The sequence below is a fragment of the Balaenoptera physalus genome, assembly GCF_965194825.1.
Source record: "Balaenoptera physalus genome assembly, chromosome: 15".
NCBI lineage: Eukaryota > Metazoa > Chordata > Mammalia > Artiodactyla > Balaenopteridae > Balaenoptera > Balaenoptera physalus.
Window position 1 is genome coordinate 32,539,691 of NC_138894.1, and position 25,420 is coordinate 32,565,110.

Here is a 25,420-nt window from a genome sequence, read left to right on the forward strand (position 1 = left end):
CTGAAATCTTCTTAACATTCAAACAAAATCTAAACCACTAAATTCAACAACACAGGAGTATAACTTTTGAAAAAAATTTCTTTGGCTGCGCAGCATGTGGGATCTTAGCTCCCCAACCAGGGATTGAACCCACGCCTGCTGCATTGGAAGCGCAGAGTCTTCACCACTGGACCACCAGGGAAGTCCCAGGAATAGAACTTTTAAAGGAGAAGGTATAAACCCCTGGGTTATATGAACTGGAGATTTTTAGTAAGAAGTCAATAGATCTTTTGTTAGGCACATTTTATGTTAGGCTGTCTCCCTGCACAGGACGCAGGCGCCTTGAAAATGGAAATCACATCCCTCTATAGTACGTCCCTCTTCTTTCTGCTTTGCAGTTTGCTGCTCCACTTGTTCAACCCCACCTAGTAATAACCTATACTTCCCTTGTTCCTGTTTTCCCATCTGGAAAACAGACAAAAGGCAACCAAACAACGCAAAGGTCTCAACAAATAAGGGATACCCAAAACCAGAGATGGCCAGAACTTCTGTATCCCTCATGAAACCTAGCCCGGTGTTCAATACTTAGGTATCATTAATACATGCGTGTTGACTGAAACAGTTGAAACGCAATTCTTCCACTTCCCAGTTTAGTTTTAGTCCTCATACAAAACCTGATCATCAAATTCCTTAATGCTAGGAATCACAGTGAAAAATAATTTCTCAACTGACTTCTGTCAGATGAGTGAGAACTAAGGTTAATTCAGTGTATCTGAAGCATAGAAAGTGAGGGCAAACGTGGCACAAGATGGGGCTAGAGAAGCAGAGAGGATTCTAGAGCACGCAGAGTCTTAAAGGCCACCAGTGTGTTTTCTATTCTCAAAACAATGTTTGTGAGCGATGTTTATGAGCAATGTTCCAACTTGCTTTGAAGCTTTCTTGTGTGAAGAATGGATTGGAGGGAAACAAGATATATGGACACTAGTTAGGACCTAATCGCAACAGACAGGCAAGTTCAGTATTAGGATGTTGAGGGAGAGCTGACAGATTCCAAAGAAATTCAGGAGATAAACTGAAGCGGGCTTCATGGGGTATGAGATGGAGGAAAGGAAGGTCTTAGGGAATTAAAGGGTTTACTGCACACATGAGCAGAGTCTCAAAATTAATCATTTGAACGTACAGAGGTGGATCTCCCAAATGACACCGGTTAGGAAGCAACGGTACGCCCTGTAGAATTCCTAGAGACAGCACAAATCAACTGTTTCGATGGAAAATTCGGCGGGACCCTTGATTTCCATGGGAATATAGAGAAAAGAGACACTGATCTGGCTTGCAGGTATTTAGGAAGTTGTTAGCCTGACATCACATACTAGTCTCATGTAAGTAGGCCGTCTGAAGTATGAAGCTTAGGGGAAAAACCTTGAAGAAAACTTAAAAGCTTAAGCCACACCTCTATACTACACCACCTTTCACAGTTTCTTCTCAGATAAGCAGCATCCCCATCAGTGAAGAAACTCACATCCCATAATAGGAACAACAGGCCTAAAAATTAAATGTGTGTCTTTGGAGGTCCCATCTATGCGATATCTTCCTGGTACCAGAAAAGTCCCCAGGAAGATCGATCTTTGCACCCCTGAAAGCTTACCACCAAGGAAAATGACTAGGTCCATAGATTTCCTCCCTCAAACCAGCCTACCTCACACATAAATCACTAGCAACTCAGCCCTTAACTCACATTATCACAGTCACAAGAGTGGTTAGGGAGAAAAGCACTAACCAGGGGAACTAACACAGAGGCAATCCAGGCCAAGCTGGGCTGGTGGCAGATATCTGCTCCTTACGCTCGGGTGCATAATGCGACTCACCACAATGCCTTTTTCACAGACCCTTTTTAAAGTTTCTCCACAAAATCCAACAGCTCAAGTTAGCTCATGACGCTTCAAGGTAAACAATCGTCAAGAGAAAAACATGCAATATGTCTTACAATGTTGGATTCCTTACAAATAGGACAAGGAAATAACCATGTAGACAAAACCAGAGCATTTGAAAACATCTGTGTTCTACAAACATACCAGTGAATGCTATAAATAAGGTAATATGACATAAAACAAAATGAAAACTAGATGTGAGACTGTTCTCTTCAGTGTACAGACTTCATGGCAGTTGCTGCACGATCTAGCTACTTATATCTACAACTCTCTGTTCTGTTAATACAAAATGAGGCCCAAGTGTGTCAACTTGTTTCCCACAGAAACCAAAAAACCTACATGCATCTCTTTTCTCCGGTGCCCTTTCACCTTACCTGCTCCCAGTTCTCCACCAATGTCCTCCTCTTTCTCTAATTATTCTCCTCTTCATTGTGCTTGGCCTTGCACCCAAGCATGCAAGACAGAGAGTCCTAGAGGTCCGAGATTCTAGAGGGGCTGTTTGCAAGGGGGAGGAGATTACGGTAACTGCCACACTGTATATACTTCTGTGCAAAGAAAGAGGGACAGTGTTCAGAATGTCTCTCACATATAAAAAGAGCTGGATGGCAGGATACCTGTGTGGCCCAAGGAACTAGAGCTAGCAAATCATGGGCAAAACAATTGCAACCAAAGGCTGGAAGAGGAAAGGTCTGCAACCAGCTCTGTCTCCTGGCTCTCTGGTATTTGCTGCCAATGGGCAGAGTCTATTTCGTGAAGCATCAAGCACTGAAAAGAAGACTCCTGCTGCTGGAAGTTGACAGGAAGGAACATCCAATGCAAGATCAAGGCTTGTCCTAGAAGCAATGCCCATAATGGAAGAAAAAAAAAAAAAAAAAAGAAAGCGGAAGAGAAATGTTAAGTCGCAAGTCCAACCTGGCCCCCAGCCTAGCCCAGCCCAAGGAAGGTAGGAGTCAAGGAGAAGAAACTAAAAGAGAAGAGCCTTGGACCACAACATTCTCCACAGGGTACACTCAACAAACTTCACCCTGCTCTTTAACCAAGTTACAACTGTAATAGTTCAAACTACATGGCTCTTTCCTTCCTAAGGATACTAGTTAAATAAGATCTATATAGCTCTAAGTATATGATACATAAAATAGAATACTCTGTAGAATATAAGTAACTGTTAGTTAATTATATTAATGAACGTCTGTAAGAAATGTTGCAATGATTTCCCTAATGGAAGAGCCTGGGGGAGGTAAATCTGTCTTCTAGGATTTCCTCCCCAGAGCTCAGAAATTGAGGGGTTGTTTTAGCTCTCCTACGCTCTCTTCACCCAAGCCCGCCCTCCTGTTGGGGATCGGACCTCCCTATTGGCTAGCTCATACCTTTCAACTGCCTGCTTTGTGACATCACTCTCCTACCAAACCTACTACCACTTGGTAGAGGTCTTGGGGTTTCCGTGGAGCCGTTTGGACCAGTAACCAGTGACCTTTGTACTGGACACGTGCGCCGTTCAGCTGCAGCCACTCAGACATCCTCTAGTGTTGTCTCCTCATCCCTTGTACCTGCAGTTGATGTCTCCTCTTCTCTGACCATGTCAGGTAAGAAAAGAAACTTTGGAAAGTTTTGCGTTCGATTTCTTTTGCCCCTAAATTGAGGAGGAGATTCAAAATAGCGTGGAATAATGAGGGAAAGTATTGAACTACAAGTCTGGAGACCTAATTTCAGTTTTGACTTTGACGTTTACTGTCTGTGTGACTTTGGACAAATCACTGACTGCCTCACAAAGCCTGCTGCTTTCCTTATCTGTTACGTTAGGATACCACATTGGGTTGATCACTCTGATCCCCTTCTTTTCCAATATTGAGCCTTAAAGGGTACCCATGTAGAAAATGAAATCAGAGACTTCTCAAAAGAGTGTTTCAACAGAAACATAGAAAAGCCAGGTGACACAGAAAACTAGCGATATATACCAAGATGTTTCATCTCCAATGGTCTCCCTCCACTAGTATTTCGACTAGTTGAAAAGAGAGAATAGGGAGAGAGGATGGAGAGTACTGGGCTATATAGGGAGGCACAGAGTCAAACGTAAGCAAGTTTAGGATTGTTTTCATTAGCACAGGCCAACAGGAACCAAGAGATGGGAAAAAAATATAAGAATGAAGAGGGAAAGCATAGAGGAGCTCTCAAGAAAGAGGCAGTTTGCCATGGAATGTTGATGGGAGCCAAAGATTTTAAATTAAAGCAGAAACAGCACAGAGGGAAATCTGCTCAGAGCAGGGCAAAACAAAGCTGATGGTAGCAAATCCTTACATTAACAGACTAAGAAGGAAAGTAAGGCCAGAACAGGGGATCACCAGGAAGGGCAGCCTATCAGAAAAGTCATACTCCGTTTTCTTTCTTTTATTGCCTCTCTGAATACAGCTGGCACTTGACAGTTTGGAATAGAAACATTTTAGAAGTATGTTTTAGAAATGATGCTTCCTAGAAACCAGAAACCAAAGTGGTTATCTAGGGGGCTGCTTTTCAGTGTTCTATTCTTTCTAATTTTTAAACTAGGTAGACATTTGACCAATTAAACATTTTAAATGATATCTTCTACATTGAATCAGAAGGACTATTTCCTTTGTGTGATATGTAGCTTCTAAGGCAAGGTTGCTTTTCAATTTTTACAGTTATTTCCTTCCTAACACAGAGAGCACATTGATCAACAGCCATCGTTCGCTTGTAGATCTTAGCTACCGGAGAAGAAAAAGAAAAAGTCAAGCCCCACATCTCTAATTCCCCATTTAGGGAATTCCCTGGCGGTCCAGCGCTTAGGACTCGGTGCTTTCACGGCCAGGGCCACGCGGCGCGGCAAAAGAAAAAAAGAAAACACAAACATCCACGTTTATCTAAAACAATGTTGTGGAGTCCTTTGGATTTTCTTACATTTGAAAATCTTTTTTAATTGGATTCTAGGGATGATGGTTTTTTGAGGTCTTGGGATGTCATCTTCTTGGATGTGGAAGATGATTCTAAGTTCTAGGATAAATACAAAAACCTTCTTGATACTTTTTAAGCTTCCTTTCTGCTTATTATATGAGTTATATTCATGGACAGATATATTTCTCCTAGGCTTAATACCTGTTACTTGCTGGGTAAAAATATGAATGAGCACAATAATGAAACTCTTTTACACTTACTATTTTGCTGTCTGCTTTGTACCGGTTTTCATTGAAATACTTGTCTATATATGTTGTGGCTACCTATACATTCACATTTGTTGCATTCTGTTGCTTGTTATGCATTTTTTACTGATTTATCGTCTCAGTCTGTATGCATTGGCTAGGAATTCATTCACCTCTATCACCTCCATCGTGTTTTTTGGTTAATAGTATTCACTAAAATAGAGTGGGCAAAATTCACTTTCATAATATTGCATGTATGGTACAGAATGTCATTTGTTAGTAAATTCATTAGGCTTTGATACTTGCCCACATACCCCAGTTTTCATTAATATCTATGGATTTCTTTTTCGTTACGTAACATGTTTTTCATGATTTTTCTTTGTCTTTCTAGAACTTATTGTATCTTCCTCCATATAAATCATACGCAATAGATCAGCTTATTCATCTATTAATTATTACTGCTATTATTATTGGTGGTGGTGTTATAACCACTTTATAGATGAGTAATCTGAAGTAATCAGATAACTTTTCTCTTTCCAAAAGCACTTAAGAAATCCACTTTCGGGTAATCATTTTGAGGTAGGATGAGAAACCAGGCTTGAAGAGGGCAAACATGACTCTTTCAGTTCACCAGTTGGACTGAGCTATACGTCAACTCTAGGTAATAGCGTGGGAACTGCACAAGCAAAGGGAGACACTGAAGATGACAATGGTAATGGCCGTACTGTTTTCTAATGGACAAAAAAAATGCTTATATTATAAGTTCTATTTCTCCTGCTTTCTGGCACTATCATGCTCAGAGTGGAGTCCTGGCAAGGAAGTCAGGATACTTAGGTTCTGAAACCTGGTAATGACACTAACATAATGAGAGAACCTGAACAAGTCAACCCGACCTCTCTGAGCCTCAGTTTCCTTACTCGTGAAATGAGACTGAAAAAAGAGAAAGTTCTCTAAGGGCCTCCTAGTTCTAAAATGCTTCCAGTCTAGGAAACAGCATAGAAGTCAATACGAGTGCAGGCTGAAGGGAAAGACAGGGCAGGGAGAAGGTTGCTTCCAGCCTAGAGAACAATGTCTGAACCATACCACTTGGCTCTTCTGCCCATCTGTGCCCAAGATGGGAGCACAGGCAGTTAATACAGAAGAGTGGAAAACTGCTCAGTCCTTACAGCCATCATTAACTGTCTGATTTTGGGTTTCTCAGGAAGGGTCGATAGTAGAGGTGTCCTGAGAGCAAGAACCTTAAGATAATGCTGTTCCTCAAACGTAGTGAGAATTTCTCAACCTCCCTGAGTTTTTCATGACCCTCTTGTTCTTACAGAAAATTTCCAAAATCCATCTCTACTTGGAACTCTAAATTCTCTGCAGCATTGTCTTCCTGTGGTGAGCAATGCAACTTCCCTAACACGAAGTGTCTGCAACTTCTCCAGAGTCTCTGCCCCTGCCGTCAGTTCGGCATCGGCTACCGGTACCTCTTTCCAGACACTCATGGGTAGTGCCTACCTTTACCAACATTCCAGCACGACTATGTTATCTGGAGTTACTGACCACAGCCAGATCTCCACTTCAGCTCCTTCCTATCCAGGTGTTCTTGAGTGGGACATCACAGGAAGCACTGAAAAGAATTCCTCTTCACTCGGAGACTTTACTCTGGCACTCACTGACCGGCACCCAGCTGCTTCCTCCATGTTTATGGCAGCCCAGTATGATAAAACTTCAGACGCCAATAACATGGTCCCTCTATATCCATCACTTTCTGCCAGGCTTGCTCAGGGAGCACCATCTCAGATTCCAAATCAGGGGCATAGCCGCCTGTCACTTCCCTACCAGGAAGGAAGCCAGGTATATTACTATAACCAAGGCACACTGGGGTCTTCACTGTATGGAGAACTTGGCTCCTGCCCGCAATCCTATGGCTCCGCGTCATACACAGGAAGTAGGGCCTCTGCGCAACCAGAAATGGGAATGGGACTGAAGGAGATTCAGCCCACAAATATCCGACCACCAGCTTCCACCTCTGCAATCTGCCACCCTGTGTCTGCTCAACGCATCACAGAAACAAGTTTTCAAGGTGAGTATACAAACGGCAGAGAAAGTTGAAGAATGAGGTCGGCATTCACAAATGGGGTCAAATCGACAGCTGGGAAGGGGTGTAGAGACAGGTAGAATTTAGATCCTGAGCCTTCAGTAACCACTACCTTCGCTCAGTGCCCTCTGTTTTTAGACTCTATATAAGAACACCTAGGGCTTCCCTGGTGGCGCCGTGGTTAAGAATCCGCCTGCCAATGCAATGCGGGGGACACGGGTTCGAGCCCTGGTCTGGGAAGATCCCACATGCCGTGGAGCAACTAAGCCCATGTGCCACAACGACTGAGCCTGCATTCTAGAGCCCGTGAGCCGCAACTACCGAAGCCCACGCGCCTAGAGCGCATGCTCCGCAACAAGAGAAGCCCGCACAGCGCAACCAAGAGTAGACCCCGCTAGCCGCAACTAGAGAAAGCCCGTGCACAGCAATGAAGACCCTGTGCAGCCAAAAAAATAAATACGTAGAATAAATAAGTTCAAACAATCAATCAATAAATAAACGTAAATTAAAAAAAACAAAAAAACAAAAAGAACACCTAATGCAGGTGGGAAGGTGGCAGGGACACTGTAAAGGTCATCTATGCTACATGTACAAGAACCCCGAGAGCACACCAATAGGTACAACATTTTTCACTGCTGTAGCCGAGCATTCCCCCTGTACTACCACACTGTAGCACTCCCTTCCCTCGTCTACTGCTACAGTCTCTTTGGAAGGTGTCTCAGAACTCTTGTTATGAGAGTGCCAGTTGAAGTGTCCTCACTTCCGTCATTTATACCAGGATTTAAGACCTTGTGGTCCGAGATCCTGTCCAGAGAGCAAGCAGGCTAAGACTCTGTCTTTGTTTCTGTATTTCATCAGAAAGGGCTCTACCCCCTCTCCTAGTTCATGGTGTGAAGTGTTCTTAGCCTCTCGGGAAAGTGGGGAGAATTGAAAGGACTCTATATGAGAATGCTAGGCTTTGTAAAACATTTCAGTTGTTTAAAAAGAAGACTCATTTTGTATTGGACTTACAACAGTCCTATGAGATACAAAGAGAGCCAAGGATCAGTGACATGAAATGATCACCAGTTAAGCATTACAACAGTCACCGCTTACCTCGTAGCATAGGGCACTGTCCATGATCCTTAAGAAGAGTTAGTAGAAATGCCTTGCCCATCTTGCCCCTGAACCCCTTGAAAGGTACATGACTGCTGTGTTGGTGTTTAGGGGGAGCATCTCATTTACCAGGGACTGACTTCTCCCTTGATCCCTTTGTAGTGATGGAGCCTTCCCTGGTGATGAAAAATTCCCTGGGATTGCAACCTCCAAGCCAGACGTTTTGTGTGACACAAACTCAAGAACTCCCCAAGTCCTGCAGTAGCAGAAACAGTCACATACTTGAGAGTAACCCACCATCTGAACTTGGGGACATTTCAGTGACAGCTCCAGTCCAGAGTGCCAGGCGTCTCCTGGCCCTGCCTCCAGCTCCAAGCCAGGGACAAACAGAGAGTAAGAACGTGGAGGATATCAAAACCAAGCTGTCAAAGCCTCTGGAGGCCTACCAGATCCCAATAGAAAACCAAGATCCTCCACTACTCCCTTTAGGAATCCCTGATATTCCCCAGCCGCTGGCCTGCACCGATCCCCTCAGCCAAGAGGAGCAGCCTGGTTCTGAAAATGCTGATCTGGGAGAGAACAGCCTGAGTCGTCAGGACCTAGGGACACTTGAAAATGGGACTGAACCTAGCAGTGGTCTTGCAGACATTACTACACTGGCGGAGGATATTCACCTTCCCCAGCTCTTTAATTCTTGGAAAGATCTTGATCGATCCCAAGGTCCCAACGTGATCAAAGCTGAAGACACCAGAGCCATTAAGGTGAATCAGGTGCAGGAAAAGCCAAGTGTCGTAAAGGTTCCCTCTGATCAACCCAGGAAGAACAAACAGAAAGCCTCTGAGCCTATCGGTGGTGCTCCCAAGGCCAAAATCCAGCCAAAAGATCCAGAGTGCCTGTTAGGGGGAGAAGCGGTTATATGCACTGCTGCAGTCAGTGACAGGGCTCCTGCGAACACGGCCAAGCACTCTCAAGGCAAACCTCAGAAAGCTGCATCCGGAAAGATCAGCAAAACTGAGAGCCATGGGCAGGAAAAGACCAAAAGGACCAGAGGAAGAAACAAGGCTGAAGAGAACAAGCAGTCAGGGAACAAAGTCAAGGCAGAAGACAAGCCAGCAATCCCCAACACGAAGCGAAAGGAACACCAAACTGAGCTTCGCCAAGAGAGCTTTCAAAAGCCTCGAACCTCCCTTGGCGTGCGCATGCTGGAGTCTGTGAAGGTTCTTCATGCGCTGGGGAAGAAGAATGAGACGAAAACTGGGCTCTCTTCCTGTCGGCTCTTGGGAAATTCAAGCAACCCCAAAGACCCCCAGCCACCCCCAGCGATCCAGCCACGGCGGCATACCCCACGTGAGGGTAAGAGGCCTGAGAAAACGCAAGTCCAAGCCCAGAAACCAGACAGCAGTGCTGAAACAGAGTGTCCATCTCCATCCCAGTGTGAGCGGCCTCCTCCTGGGAAGGTCAAGTTGATACCTCTGCCTTTTTCTGCCTGGGACAAGCCTCAAGCTCGACCCGCTCCTCGGAGGCCACAGTCTCTGGCCTCACATCGGCCTGCTGTGGCTTACCGTGCCCAGCCTGGTTCTACTGACTCAGCTCAACCTGCTGCAGTCAATTCATCCCAGCCAGCTCCTGCCTCTTTGCCAGGTCCCGCCAAACCAGCTCAGCCAACTGTGGCCAACCCAACCCAACCGGCTTGGACCAACCATACCCAGCCTCGTGTCCCTCAGCCTGCTGCTCCTAGGCCTGCACCCTACAAAACTTCATCTGGCGCTTCTCTCCAGCGCGAGCCTGTTCCCCCTGCTGTGACTAAGCGCCAGTCCCCACCCAAGCTCCAAACCCAACTTCTACTCCAAGACTTCAGCAAGCAACGAGTTCCATGGAGGGAACCCAACGTGCCTGAGCCAGTCATGTCAAAGCCCATCGAACAAGAGCAGAGGCCAGAGCGAGAGGCCATGAAGAGGCGGGCTCAACAACAACGGGAGAATGCTGCCAGATACACCTCTTCGGGGAAGCTGCAATTTTTCACCCAGAGGGACAAAGAAATGGAAATTGCTGACTACTACGGATACGTCAGGTGACAGCTGCTAGGATTCTTGCTGCCACCTTGGCTACCAGCGGTTCTTCCATACATAGGTAAGATAGGTATAGAACCGAATAAGTAAATGGAATAGAATTAATAGATGAGTAATAAACCTTTCGAATTTTGAGATGCTGCTAACTGGGGCGTGAGAAAGGAAGGCCTGAAAGTTGGATGGGAGAATGAAGGAAAGGGGTAAAAACTGAGGAAAGAGGAAGGAACTTGGCCCAGGGCTAGGAAGGCCAAAAGAGACGTATGGATTTAGGAAAGGAAGCAGGAGTGAGGATGAAATGGCAGAAGCAAAAAGCAGGGTCAGGGGTCTGGGTTGAAAGAACACAATTGGAGTAGAGTTGAAGGTGACAGGAGATGAGTCTAGGTTTACTAGGAGAAATAGAAACAAAGTCTCTCGGGGAGGTTGGCCTTAAGTCTCACAACCACCAGATAGGTATTTCAGAAAACAAGAGGTTCACGACACATCTCTGAAAGGTTTGAGTTGCCTTATTCAGGTGTGATTATAGTGGGGGAATAGGCAAATCTACCAGAGAAGTAGCTAGGGCTCAGAGTCCTCCTAGGGGCAGCTGACGACAGGGCCAGAGCCAAGGGAACTGCTGCATCAGGAGGCCCACGAACAAATCAGGGGCATAGCCGCCTGTCACTTCCCTACCAGGAAGGAAGCCAGGTATATTACTATAACCAAGGCACACTGGGGTCTTCACTGTATGGAGAACTTGGCTCCTGCCCGCAATCCTATGGCTCCGCGTCATACACAGGAAGTAGGGCCTCTGCGCAACCAGAAATGGGAATGGGAGTGAAGGAGATTCAGCCCGCAAATATCCGACCACCAGCTTCCACCTCTGCAATCTGCCACCCTGTGTCTGCTCAACGCATCACAGAAACAAGTTTTCAAGGTGAGTATACAAACGGCAGAGCAAGTTGAAGAATGAGGTCGGCATTCACAAACGGGGTCAAATCGACAGCTGGGAAGGGGTGTAGAGACAGGTAGAATTTAGATCCTGAGCCTTTAATAACCACTACCTTCTCTCAGTGCTCTCTGTTTTTAGACTCTATGTAAGAACAGCTAGGGCTTCCCTGGTGGCGCCTGCCAATGCAGGGGACACGGCTTCGAGCCCCGGTCTGCGAAGATCCCACATGCCGTGCTGCAACTAAGCGCATGTGCCACAACGACTGAGCCTGCATTCCAGAGCCCGTGAGCCGCAACTACCGAAGCCCACGCGCCTACAGCCCATGCTCCGCAACAAGAGAGGCCACCGCGATGAGAAGCCCGCACACCGCAACCAAGAGTAGACCCCGCTAGCCGCAACTAGAGAAAGCCCGTGCACAGCAATGAGGACCCAGTGCAGCCAAAAAAATAAATACGTAGAATAAATAAGTTCAATCAATCAATCAATCAATAAACGTAAATTAAAAACAAACAAACAAACAAAAAAACAGAACACCTAATGCAGGTGGGAAGGTGGGAGGGACACTGTAAAGGTCATCTATGCTACATGTACAAGAACCCCGAGAGCACACCAATAGGTACCACATTTTTCACTGCTGTAGCCGAGCATTCCCCCTGTACTACCACACTGTAGCACTCCCTTCCCTCGTCTACCGCTACAGTCTCTTTGGAAGGTGTTTCAGAACTCTTGTTATGAGAGTGCCAGTTGAACTGTCCTCACTTCCGTCATTTATACCAGGATTTAAGACCTTGTGGTCCGAGATCCTGTCCAGAGAGCAAGCAGGCTAAGACTCTGTCTTTGTTTCTATATTTCATCAGAAAGGGCTCTACCCCCTCTCCTAGTTCATGGTGTGAAGTGTTCTTAGCCTCTCGGGAAAGTGGGGAGAATTCAAAGGACTCTCTATGAGAATGCTAGGCTTTGTAAAACATTTCAGTTTTTTAAAAAGAAGACTCATTTTGTATTGGACTTAACAACAGTCCTATGAGATACAAAGAGAGCCAAGGATCAGTGACATGAAATGATCACCAGTAAGAATTACAACAGTCACCGCTTACCTCGTAGCATAGGGCACACTGTCCATGATCCTTAAGAAGAGTTAGTAGAAATGCCTTGCCCATCTTGCCCCTGAACCCCTTGAAAGGTACACGACTGCTGTGTTGGTGTTTAGGGGGAGCATCTCACTTACCCGGGACTGACTTCAACCTTGATTCCTCTGTAGTGATGGAGACTTCCCCGCTGATGAAAAATTCCCTGGGATTGCAACCTCCAAGCCAGACCGCTTTCCTATGGAATGACAGAGAACTTCAGAGAACTTGTCAAGATGAAACACCAGTCAGTCTGCGGGAGAAAGGGAAGAAGAGAACGATGGAAATCGTTTCTGGGAAACTATTTTTACATTATGTTTTGTTTGTTCCTGGTAAATAAACTGAAATCTTCTTAACATTCAAACAAAATCTAAACCACTAAATTCAACAACACAGGAGTATAACTTTTGAAAAAAATTTCTTTGGCTGCGCAGCATGTGGGATCTTAGCTCCCCAACCAGGGATTGAACCCACGCCTGCTGCATTGGAAGCGCAGAGTCTTCACCACTGGACCACCAGGGAAGTCCCAGGAATAGAACTTTTAAAGGAGAAGGTATAAACCCCTGGGTTATATGAACTGGAGATTTTTAGTAAGAAGTCAATAGATCTTTTGTTAGGCACATTTTATGTTAGGCTGTCTCCCTGCACAGGACGCAGGCGCCTTGAAAATGGAAATCACATCCCTCTATAGTACGTCCCTCTTCTTTCTGCTTTGCAGTTTGCTGCTCCACTTGTTCAACCCCACCTAGTAATAACCTATACTTCCCTTGTTCCTGTTTTCCCATCTGGAAAACAGACAAAAGGCAACCAAACAACGCAAAGGTCTCAACAAATAAGGGATACCCAAAACCAGAGATGGCCAGAACTTCTGTATCCCTCATGAAACCTAGCCCGGTGTTCAATACTTAGGTATCATTAATACATGCGTGTTGACTGAAACAGTTGAAACGCAATTCTTCCACTTCCCAGTTTAGTTTTAGTCCTCATACAAAACCTGATCATCAAATTCCTTAATGCTAGGAATCACAGTGAAAAATAATTTCTCAACTGACTTCTGTCAGATGAGTGAGAACTAAGGTTAATTCAGTGTATCTGAAGCATAGAAAGTGAGGGCAAACGTGGCACAAGATGGGGCTAGAGAAGCAGAGAGGATTCTAGAGCACGCAGAGTCTTAAAGGCCACCAGTGTGTTTTCTATTCTCAAAACAATGTTTGTGAGCGATGTTTATGAGCAATGTTCCAACTTGCTTTGAAGCTTTCTTGTGTGAAGAATGGATTGGAGGGAAACAAGATATATGGACACTAGTTAGGACCTAATCGCAACAGACAGGCAAGTTCAGTATTAGGATGTTGAGGGAGAGCTGACAGATTCCAAAGAAATTCAGGAGATAAACTGAAGCGGGCTTCATGGGGTATGAGATGGAGGAAAGGAAGGTCTTAGGGAATTAAAGGGTTTACTGCACACATGAGCAGAGTCTCAAAATTAATCATTTGAACGTACAGAGGTGGATCTCCCAAATGACACCGGTTAGGAAGCAACGGTACGCCCTGTAGAATTCCTAGAGACAGCACAAATCAACTGTTTCGATGGAAAATTCGGCGGGACCCTTGATTTCCATGGGAATATAGAGAAAAGAGACACTGATCTGGCTTGCAGGTATTTAGGAAGTTGTTAGCCTGACATCACATACTAGTCTCATGTAAGTAGGCCGTCTGAAGTATGAAGCTTAGGGGAAAAACCTTGAAGAAAACTTAAAAGCTTAAGCCACACCTCTATACTACACCACCTTTCACAGTTTCTTCTCAGATAAGCAGCATCCCCATCAGTGAAGAAACTCACATCCCATAATAGGAACAACAGGCCTAAAAATTAAATGTGTGTCTTTGGAGGTCCCATCTATGCGATATCTTCCTGGTACCAGAAAAGTCCCCAGGAAGATCGATCTTTGCACCCCTGAAAGCTTACCACCAAGGAAAATGACTAGGTCCATAGATTTCCTCCCTCAAACCAGCCTACCTCACACATAAATCACTAGCAACTCAGCCCTTAACTCACATTATCACAGTCACAAGAGTGGTTAGGGAGAAAAGCACTAACCAGGGGAACTAACACAGAGGCAATCCAGGCCAAGCTGGGCTGGTGGCAGATATCTGCTCCTTACGCTCGGGTGCATAATGCGACTCACCACAATGCCTTTTTCACAGACCCTTTTTAAAGTTTCTCCACAAAATCCAACAGCTCAAGTTAGCTCATGACGCTTCAAGGTAAACAATCGTCAAGAGAAAAACATGCAATATGTCTTACAATGTTGGATTCCTTACAAATAGGACAAGGAAATAACCATGTAGACAAAACCAGAGCATTTGAAAACATCTGTGTTCTACAAACATACCAGTGAATGCTATAAATAAGGTAATATGACATAAAACAAAATGAAAACTAGATGTGAGACTGTTCTCTTCAGTGTACAGACTTCATGGCAGTTGCTGCACGATCTAGCTACTTATATCTACAACTCTCTGTTCTGTTAATACAAAATGAGGCCCAAGTGTGTCAACTTGTTTCCCACAGAAACCAAAAAACCTACATGCATCTCTTTTCTCCGGTGCCCTTTCACCTTACCTGCTCCCAGTTCTCCACCAATGTCCTCCTCTTTCTCTAATTATTCTCCTCTTCATTGTGCTTGGCCTTGCACCCAAGCATGCAAGACAGAGAGTCCTAGAGGTCCGAGATTCTAGAGGGGCTGTTTGCAAGGGGGAGGAGATTACGGTAACTGCCACACTGTATATACTTCTGTGCAAAGAAAGAGGGACAGTGTTCAGAATGTCTCTCACATATAAAAAGAGCTGGATGGCAGGATACCTGTGTGGCCCAAGGAACTAGAGCTAGCAAATCATGGGCAAAACAATTGCAACCAAAGGCTGGAAGAGGAAAGGTCTGCAACCAGCTCTGTCTCCTGGCTCTCTGGTATTTGCTGCCAATGGGCAGAGTCTATTTCGTGAAGCATCAAGCACTGAAAAGAAGACTCCTGCTGCTGGAAGTTGACAGGAAGGAACATCCAATGCAAGATCAAGGCTTGTCCTAGAAGCAATGCCCATAATGGAAGAAAAAAAAAAAAAAAAAAGAAAGCGGAAGAGAAATGTTAAGTCGCAAGTCCAACCTGGCCCCCAGCCTAGCCCAGCCCAAGGAAGGTAGGAGTCAAGGAGAAGAAACTAAAAGAGAAGAGCCTTGGACCACAACATTCTCCACAGGGTACACTCAACAAACTTCACCCTGCTCTTTAACCAAGTTACAACTGTAATAGTTCAAACTACATGGCTCTTTCCTTCCTAAGGATACTAGTTAAATAAGATCTATATAGCTCTAAGTATATGATACATAAAATAGAATACTCTGTAGAATATAAGTAACTGTTAGTTAATTATATTAATGAACGTCTGTAAGAAATGTTGCAATGATTTCCCTAATGGAAGAGCCTGGGGGAGGTAAATCTGTCTTCTAGGATTTCCTCCCCAGAGCTCAGAAATTGAGGGGTTGTTTTAGCTCTCCTACGCTCTCTTCACCCAAGCCCGCCCTCCTGTTGGGGATCGGACCTCCCTATTGGCTAGCTCATACCTTTCAACTGCCTGCTTTGTGACATCACTCTCCTACCAAACCTACTACCACTTGGTAGAGGTCTTGGGGTTTCCGTGGAGCCGTTTGGACCAGTAACCAGTGACCTTTGTACTGGACACGTGCGCCGTTCAGCTGCAGCCACTCAGACATCCTCTAGTGTTGTCTCCTCATCCCTTGTACCTGCAGTTGATGTCTCCTCTTCTCTGACCATGTCAGGTAAGAAAAGAAACTTTGGAAAGTTTTGCGTTCGATTTCTTTTGCCCCTAAATTGAGGAGGAGATTCAAAATAGCGTGGAATAATGAGGGAAAGTATTGAACTACAAGTCTGGAGACCTAATTTCAGTTTTGACTTTGACGTTTACTGTCTGTGTGACTTTGGACAAATCACTGACTGCCTCACAAAGCCTGCTGCTTTCCTTATCTGTTACGTTAGGATACCACATTGGGTTGATCACTCTGATCCCCTTCTTTTCCAATATTGAGCCTTAAAGGGTACCCATGTAGAAAATGAAATCAGAGACTTCTCAAAAGAGTGTTTCAACAGAAACATAGAAAAGCCAGGTGACACAGAAAACTAGCGATATATACCAAGATGTTTCATCTCCAATGGTCTCCCTCCACTAGTATTTCGACTAGTTGAAAAGAGAGAATAGGGAGAGAGGATGGAGAGTACTGGGCTATATAGGGAGGCACAGAGTCAAACGTAAGCAAGTTTAGGATTGTTTTCATTAGCACAGGCCAACAGGAACCAAGAGATGGGAAAAAAATATAAGAATGAAGAGGGAAAGCATAGAGGAGCTCTCAAGAAAGAGGCAGTTTGCCATGGAATGTTGATGGGAGCCAAAGATTTTAAATTAAAGCAGAAACAGCACAGAGGGAAATCTGCTCAGAGCAGGGCAAAACAAAGCTGATGGTAGCAAATCCTTACATTAACAGACTAAGAAGGAAAGTAAGGCCAGAACAGGGGATCACCAGGAAGGGCAGCCTATCAGAAAAGTCATACTCCGTTTTCTTTCTTTTATTGCCTCTCTGAATACAGCTGGCACTTGACAGTTTGGAATAGAAACATTTTAGAAGTATGTTTTAGAAATGATGCTTCCTAGAAACCAGAAACCAAAGTGGTTATCTAGGGGGCTGCTTTTCAGTGTTCTATTCTTTCTAATTTTTAAACTAGGTAGACATTTGACCAATTAAACATTTTAAATGATATCTTCTACATTGAATCAGAAGGACTATTTCCTTTGTGTGATATGTAGCTTCTAAGGCAAGGTTGCTTTTCAATTTTTACAGTTATTTCCTTCCTAACACAGAGAGCACATTGATCAACAGCCATCGTTCGCTTGTAGATCTTAGCTACCGGAGAAGAAAAAGAAAAAGTCAAGCCCCACATCTCTAATTCCCCATTTAGGGAATTCCCTGGCGGTCCAGCGCTTAGGACTCGGTGCTTTCACGGCCAGGGCCACGCGGCGCGGCAAAAGAAAAAAAGAAAACACAAACATCCACGTTTATCTAAAACAATGTTGTGGAGTCCTTTGGATTTTCTTACATTTGAAAATCTTTTTTAATTGGATTCTAGGGATGATGGTTTTTTGAGGTCTTGGGATGTCATCTTCTTGGATGTGGAAGATGATTCTAAGTTCTAGGATAAATACAAAAACCTTCTTGATACTTTTTAAGCTTCCTTTCTGCTTATTATATGAGTTATATTCATGGACAGATATATTTCTCCTAGGCTTAATACCTGTTACTTGCTGGGTAAAAATATGAATGAGCACAATAATGAAACTCTTTTACACTTACTATTTTGCTGTCTGCTTTGTACCGGTTTTCATTGAAATACTTGTCTATATATGTTGTGGCTACCTATACATTCACATTTGTTGCATTCTGTTGCTTGTTATGCATTTTTTACTGATTTATCGTCTCAGTCTGTATGCATTGGCTAGGAATTCATTCACCTCTATCACCTCCATCGTGTTTTTTGGTTAATAGTATTCACTAAAATAGAGTGGGCAAAATTCACTTTCATAATATTGCATGTATGGTACAGAATGTCATTTGTTAGTAAATTCATTAGGCTTTGATACTTGCCCACATACCCCAGTTTTCATTAATATCTATGGATTTCTTTTTCGTTACGTAACATGTTTTTCATGATTTTTCTTTGTCTTTCTAGAACTTATTGTATCTTCCTCCATATAAATCATACGCAATAGATCAGCTTATTCATCTATTAATTATTACTGCTATTATTATTGGTGGTGGTGTTATAACCACTTTATAGATGAGTAATCTGAAGTAATCAGATAACTTTTCTCTTTCCAAAAGCACTTAAGAAATCCACTTTCGGGTAATCATTTTGAGGTAGGATGAGAAACCAGGCTTGAAGAGGGCAAACATGACTCTTTCAGTTCACCAGTTGGACTGAGCTATACGTCAACTCTAGGTAATAGCGTGGGAACTGCACAAGCAAAGGGAGACACTGAAGATGACAATGGTAATGGCCGTACTGTTTTCTAATGGACAAAAAAAATGCTTATATTATAAGTTCTATTTCTCCTGCTTTCTGGCACTATCATGCTCAGAGTGGAGTCCTGGCAAGGAAGTCAGGATACTTAGGTTCTGAAACCTGGTAATGACACTAACATAATGAGAGAACCTGAACAAGTCAACCCGACCTCTCTGAGCCTCAGTTTCCTTACTCGTGAAATGAGACTGAAAAAAGAGAAAGTTCTCTAAGGGCCTCCTAGTTCTAAAATGCTTCCAGTCTAGGAAACAGCATAGAAGTCAATACGAGTGCAGGCTGAAGGGAAAGACAGGGCAGGGAGAAGGTTGCTTCCAGCCTAGAGAACAATGTCTGAACCATACCACTTGGCTCTTCTGCCCATCTGTGCCCAAGATGGGAGCACAGGCAGTTAATACAGAAGAGTGGAAAACTGCTCAGTCCTTACAGCCATCATTAACTGTCTGATTTTGGGTTTCTCAGGAAGGGTCGATAGTAGAGGTGTCCTGAGAGCAAGAACCTTAAGATAATGCTGTTCCTCAAACGTAGTGAGAATTTCTCAACCTCCCTGAGTTTTTCATGACCCTCTTGTTCTTACAGAAAATTTCCAAAATCCATCTCTACTTGGAACTCTAAATTCTCTGCAGCATTGTCTTCCTGTGGTGAGCAATGCAACTTCCCTAACACGAAGTGTCTGCAACTTCTCCAGAGTCTCTGCCCCTGCCGTCAGTTCGGCATCGGCTACCGGTACCTCTTTCCAGACACTCATGGGTAGTGCCTACCTTTACCAACATTCCAGCACGACTATGTTATCTGGAGTTACTGACCACAGCCAGATCTCCACTTCAGCTCCTTCCTATCCAGGTGTTCTTGAGTGGGACATCACAGGAAGCACTGAAAAGAATTCCTCTTCACTCGGAGACTTTACTCTGGCACTCACTGACCGGCACCCAGCTGCTTCCTCCATGTTTATGGCAGCCCAGTATGATAAAACTTCAGACGCCAATAACATGGTCCCTCTATATCCATCACTTTCTGCCAGGCTTGCTCAGGGAGCACCATCTCAGATTCCAAATCAGGGGCATAGCCGCCTGTCACTTCCCTACCAGGAAGGAAGCCAGGTATATTACTATAACCAAGGCACACTGGGGTCTTCACTGTATGGAGAACTTGGCTCCTGCCCGCAATCCTATGGCTCCGCGTCATACACAGGAAGTAGGGCCTCTGCGCAACCAGAAATGGGAATGGGACTGAAGGAGATTCAGCCCACAAATATCCGACCACCAGCTTCCACCTCTGCAATCTGCCACCCTGTGTCTGCTCAACGCATCACAGAAACAAGTTTTCAAGGTGAGTATACAAACGGCAGAGAAAGTTGAAGAATGAGGTCGGCATTCACAAATGGGGTCAAATCGACAGCTGGGAAGGGGTGTAGAGACAGGTAGAATTTAGATCCTGAGCCTTCAGTAACCACTACCTTCGCTCAGTGCCCTCTGTTTTTAGACTCTATATAAGAACACCTAGGGCTTCCCTGGTGGCGCCGTGGTTAAGAATCCGCCTGCCAATGCAATGCGGGGGACACGGGTTCGAGCCCTGGTCTGGGAAGATCCCACATGCCGTGGAGCAACTAAGCCCATGTGCCACAACGACTGAGCCTGCATTCTAGAGCCCGTGAGCCGCAACTACCGAAGCCCACGCGCCTAGAGCGCATGCTCCGCAACAAGAGAAGCCCGCACAGCGCAACCAAGAGTAGACCCCGCTAGCCGCAACTAGAGAAAGCCCGTGCACAGCAATGAAGACCCTGTGCAGCCAAAAAAATAAATACGTAGAATAAATAAGTTCAAACAATCAATCAATAAATAAACGTAAATTAAAAAAAACAAAAAAACAAAAAGAACACCTAATGCAGGTGGGAAGGTGGCAGGGACACTGTAAAGGTCATCTATGCTACATGTACAAGAACCCCGAGAGCACACCAATAGGTACCACATTTTTCACTGCTGTAGCCGAGCATTCCCCCTGTACTACCACACTGTAGCACTCCCTTCCCTCGTCTACTGCTACAGTCTCTTTGGAAGGTGTCTCAGAACTCTTGTTATGAGAGTGCCAGTTGAAGTGTCCTCACTTCCGTCATTTATACCAGGATTTAAGACCTTGTGGTCCGAGATCCTGTCCAGAGAGCAAGCAGGCTAAGACTCTGTCTTTGTTTCTGTATTTCATCAGAAAGGGCTCTACCCCCTCTCCTAGTTCATGGTGTGAAGTGTTCTTAGCCTCTCGGGAAAGTGGGGAGAATTGAAAGGACTCTATATGAGAATGCTAGGCTTTGTAAAACATTTCAGTTGTTTAAAAAGAAGACTCATTTTGTATTGGACTTACAACAGTCCTATGAGATACAAAGAGAGCCAAGGATCAGTGACATGAAATGATCACCAGTTAAGCATTACAACAGTCACCGCTTACCTCGTAGCATAGGGCACTGTCCATGATCCTTAAGAAGAGTTAGTAGAAATGCCTTGCCCATCTTGCCCCTGAACCCCTTGAAAGGTACATGACTGCTGTGTTGGTGTTTAGGGGGAGCATCTCATTTACCAGGGACTGACTTCTCCCTTGATCCCTTTGTAGTGATGGAGACTTCCCTGGTGATGAAAAATTCCCTGGGATTGCAACCTCCAAGCCAGACGTTTTGTGTGACACAAACTCAAGAACTCCCCAAGTCCTGCAGTAGCAGAAACAGTCACATACTTGAGAGTAACCCACCATCTGAACTTGGGGACATTTCAGTGACAGCTCCAGTCCAGAGTGCCAGGCGTCTCCTGGCCCTGCCTCCAGCTCCAAGCCAGGGACAAACAGAGAGTAAGAACGTGGAGGATATCAAAACCAAGCTGTCAAAGCCTCTGGAGGCCTACCAGATCCCAATAGAAAACCAAGATCCTCCACTACTCCCTTTAGGAATCCCTGATATTCCCCAGCCGCTGGCCTGCACCGATCCCCTCAGCCAAGAGGAGCAGCCTGGTTCTGAAAATGCTGATCTGGGAGAGAACAGCCTGAGTCGTCAGGACCTAGGGACACTTGAAAATGGGACTGAACCTAGCAGTGGTCTTGCAGACATTACTACACTGGCGGAGGATATTCACCTTCCCCAGCTCTTTAATTCTTGGAAAGATCTTGATCGATCCCAAGGTCCCAACGTGATCAAAGCTGAAGACACCAGAGCCATTAAGGTGAATCAGGTGCAGGAAAAGCCAAGTGTCGTAAAGGTTCCCTCTGATCAACCCAGGAAGAACAAACAGAAAGCCTCTGAGCCTATCGGTGGTGCTCCCAAGGCCAAAATCCAGCCAAAGGATCCAGAGTGCCTGTTAGGGGGAGAAGCGGTTATATGCACTGCTGCAGTCAGTGACAGGGCTCCTGCGAACACGGCCAAGCACTCTCAAGGCAAACCTCAGAAAGCTGCATCCGGAAAGATCAGCAAAACTGAGAGCCATGGGCAGGAAAAGACCAAAAGGACCAGAGGAAGAAACAAGGCTGAAGAGAACAAGCAGTCAGGGAACAAAGTCAAGGCAGAAGACAAGCCAGCAATCCCCAACACGAAGCGAAAGGAACACCAAACTGAGCTTCGCCAAGAGAGCTTTCAAAAGCCTCGAACCTCCCTTGGCGTGCGCATGCTGGAGTCTGTGAAGGTTCTTCATGCGCTGGGGAAGAAGAATGAGACGAAAACTGGGCTCTCTTCCTGTCGGCTCTTGGGAAATTCAAGCAACCCCAAAGACCCCCAGCCACCCCCAGCGATCCAGCCACGGCGGCATACCCCACGTGAGGGTAAGAGGCCTGAGAAAACGCAAGTCCAAGCCCAGAAACCAGACAGCAGTGCTGAAACAGAGTGTCCATCTCCATCCCAGTGTGAGCGGCCTCCTCCTGGGAAGGTCAAGTTGATACCTCTGCCTTTTTCTGCCTGGGACAAGCCTCAAGCTCGACCCGCTCCTCGGAGGCCACAGTCTCTGGCCTCACATCGGCCTGCTGTGGCTTACCGTGCCCAGCCTGGTTCTACTGACTCAGCTCAACCTGCTGCAGTCAATTCATCCCAGCCAGCTCCTGCCTCTTTGCCAGGTCCCGCCAAACCAGCTCAGCCAACTGTGGCCAACCCAACCCAACCGGCTTGGACCAACCATACCCAGCCTCGTGTCCCTCAGCCTGCTGCTCCTAGGCCTGCACCCTACAAAACTTCATCTGGCGCTTCTCTCCAGCGCGAGCCTGTTCCCCCTGCTGTGACTAAGCGCCAGTCCCCACCCAAGCTCCAAACCCAACTTCTACTCCAAGACTTCAGCAAGCAACGAGTTCCATGGAGGGAACCCAACGTGCCTGAGCCAGTCATGTCAAAGCCCATCGAACAAGAGCAGAGGCCAGAGCGAGAGGCCATGAAGAGGCGGGCTCAACAACAACGGGAGAATGCTGCCAGATACACCTCTTCGGGGAAGCTGCAATTTTTCACCCAGAGGGACAAAGAAATGGAAATTGCTGACTACTACGGATACGTCAGGTGACAGCTGCTAGGATTCTTGCTGCCACCTTGGCTACCAGCGGTTCTTCCATACATAGGTAAGATAGGTATAGAACCGAATAAGTAAATGGAATAGAATTAATAGATGAGTAATAAACCTTTCGAATTTTGAGATGCTGCTAACTGGGGCGTGAGAAAGGAAGGCCTGAAAGTTGGATGGGAGAATGAAGGAAAGGGGTAAAAACTGAGGAAAGAGGAAGGAACTTGGCCCAGGGCTAGGAAGGCCAAAAGAGACGTATGGATTTAGGAAAGGAAGCAGGAGTGAGGATGAAATGGCAGAAGTAAAAAGCAGGGTCAGGGGTCTGGGTTGAAAGAACACAATTGGAGTAGAGTTGAAGGTGACAGGAGATGAGTCTAGGTTTACTAGGAGAAATAGAAACAAAGTCTCTCGGGGAGGTTGGCCTTAAGTCTCACAACCACCAGATAGGTATTTCAGAAAACAAGAGGTTCACGACACATCTCTGAAAGGTTTGAGTTGCCTTATTCAGGTGTGATTATAGTGGGGGAATAGGCAAATCTACCAGAGAAGTGGCTAGGGCTCAGAGTCCTCCTAGGGGCAGCTGACGACAGGGCCAGAGCCAAGGGAACTGCTGTATCAGGAGGCCCACGAACAAATCAGGGGCATAGCCGCCTGTCACTTCCCTACCAGGAAGGAAGCCAGGTATATTACTATAACCAAGGCACACTGGGGTCTTCACTGTATGGAGAACTTGGCTCCTGCCCGCAATCCTATGGCTCCGCGTCATACACAGGAAGTAGGGCCTCTGCGCAACCAGAAATGGGAATGGGACTGAAGGAGATTCAGCCCACAAATATCCGACCACCAGCTTCCACCTCTGCAATCTGCCACCCTGTGTCTGCTCAACGCATCACAGAAACAAGTTTTCAAGGTGAGTATACAAACGGCAGAGAAAGTTGAAGAATGAGGTCGGCATTCACAAACGGGGTCAAATCGACAGCTGGGAAGGGGTGTAGAGACAGGTAGAATTTAGATCCTGAGCCTTTAATAACCACTACCTTCTCTCAGTGCTCTCTGTTTTTAGACTCTATATAAGAACAGCTAGGGCTTCCCTGGTGGCGCCTGCCAATGCAGGGGACACGGCTTCGAGCCCCGGTCTGCGAAGATCCCACATGCCGTGCAGCAACTAAGCGCATGTGCCACAACGACTGAGCCAGCATTCCAGAGCCCGTGAGCCGCAACTACCGAAGCCCACGCGCCTACAGCCCATGCTCCGCAACAAGAGAGGCCACCGCGATGAGAAGCCCGCACACCGCAACCAAGAGTAGACCCCGCTAGCCGCAACTAGAGAAAGCCCGTGCACACCAATGAGGACCCAGTGCAGCCAAAAAAATAAATACGTAGAATAAATAAGTTCAATCAATCAATCAATCAATAAACGTAAATTAAAAAAAAAAACAAACAAAAAAACAGAACACCTAATGCAGGTGGGAAGGTGGGAGGGACACTGTAAAGGTCATCTATGCTACATGTACAAGAACCCCAAGAGCACACCAATAGGTACCACATTTTTCACTGCTGTAGCCGAGCATTCCCCCTGTACTACCACACTGTAGCACTCCCTTCCCTCGTCTACTGCTACAGTCTCTTTGGAAGGTGTTTCAGAACTCTTGTTATGAGAGTGCCAGTTGAACTGTCCTCACTTCCGTCATTTATACCAGGATTTAAGACCTTGTGGTCCGAGATCCTGTCCAGAGAGCAAGCAGGCTAAGACTCTGTCTTTGTTTCTATATTTCATCAGAAAGGGCTCTACCCCCTCTCCTAGTTCATGGTGTGAAGTGTTCTTAGCCTCTCGGGAAAGTGGGGAGAATTCAAAGGACTCTCTATGAGAATGCTAGGCTTTGTAAAACATTTCAGTTTTTTAAAAAGAAGACTCATTTTGTATTGGACTTACAACAGTCCTATGAGATACAAAGAGAGCCAAGGATCAGTGACATGAAATGATCACCAGTAAGAATTACAACAGTCACCGCTTACCTCGTAGCATAGGGCACACTGTCCATGATCCTTAAGAAGAGTTAGTAGAAATGCCTTGCCCATCTTGCCCCTGAACCCCTTGAAAGGTACACGACTGCTGTGTTGGTGTTTAGGGGGAGCATCTCACTTACCCGGGACTGACTTCAACCTTGATTCCTCTGTAGTGATGGAGACTTCCCCGCTGATGAAAAATTCCCTGGGATTGCAACCTCCAAGCCAGACCGCTTTCCTATGGAATGACAGAGAACTTCAGAGAACTTGTCAAGATGAAACACCAGTCAGTCTGCGGGAGAAAGGGAAGAAGAGAACGATGGAAATCGTTTCTGGGAAACTATTTTTACATTATGTTTTGTTTGTTCCTGGTAAATAAACTGAAATCTTCTTAACATTCAAACA

The 25,420-nt window shown here is 45.5% G+C and overlaps 2 long non-coding RNA genes across 2 annotated transcripts; both read right to left on the bottom strand.

Moving 5' to 3' along the window:
- Positions 1–5,177: 5,177 nt before the first annotated feature.
- On the bottom strand, positions 5,178–12,529 carry LOC309643421. The gene is made up of 3 exons (XR_014253734.1): positions 12,477–12,529; positions 8,367–8,383; positions 5,178–5,272 (listed from the first exon to the last, which is right to left on the bottom strand). It is a non-coding gene; the product is annotated as an uncharacterized lncRNA (long non-coding RNA).
- A 5,347-nt stretch (positions 12,530–17,876) lies between these two features.
- Positions 17,877–25,225, bottom strand: LOC309643753. Its single transcript, XR_014254055.1, has 3 exons — positions 25,173–25,225; positions 21,066–21,082; positions 17,877–17,971 (listed from the first exon to the last, which is right to left on the bottom strand). It is a non-coding gene; the product is annotated as an uncharacterized lncRNA (long non-coding RNA).
- Between the last annotated feature and the right edge of the window lie 195 nt (positions 25,226–25,420).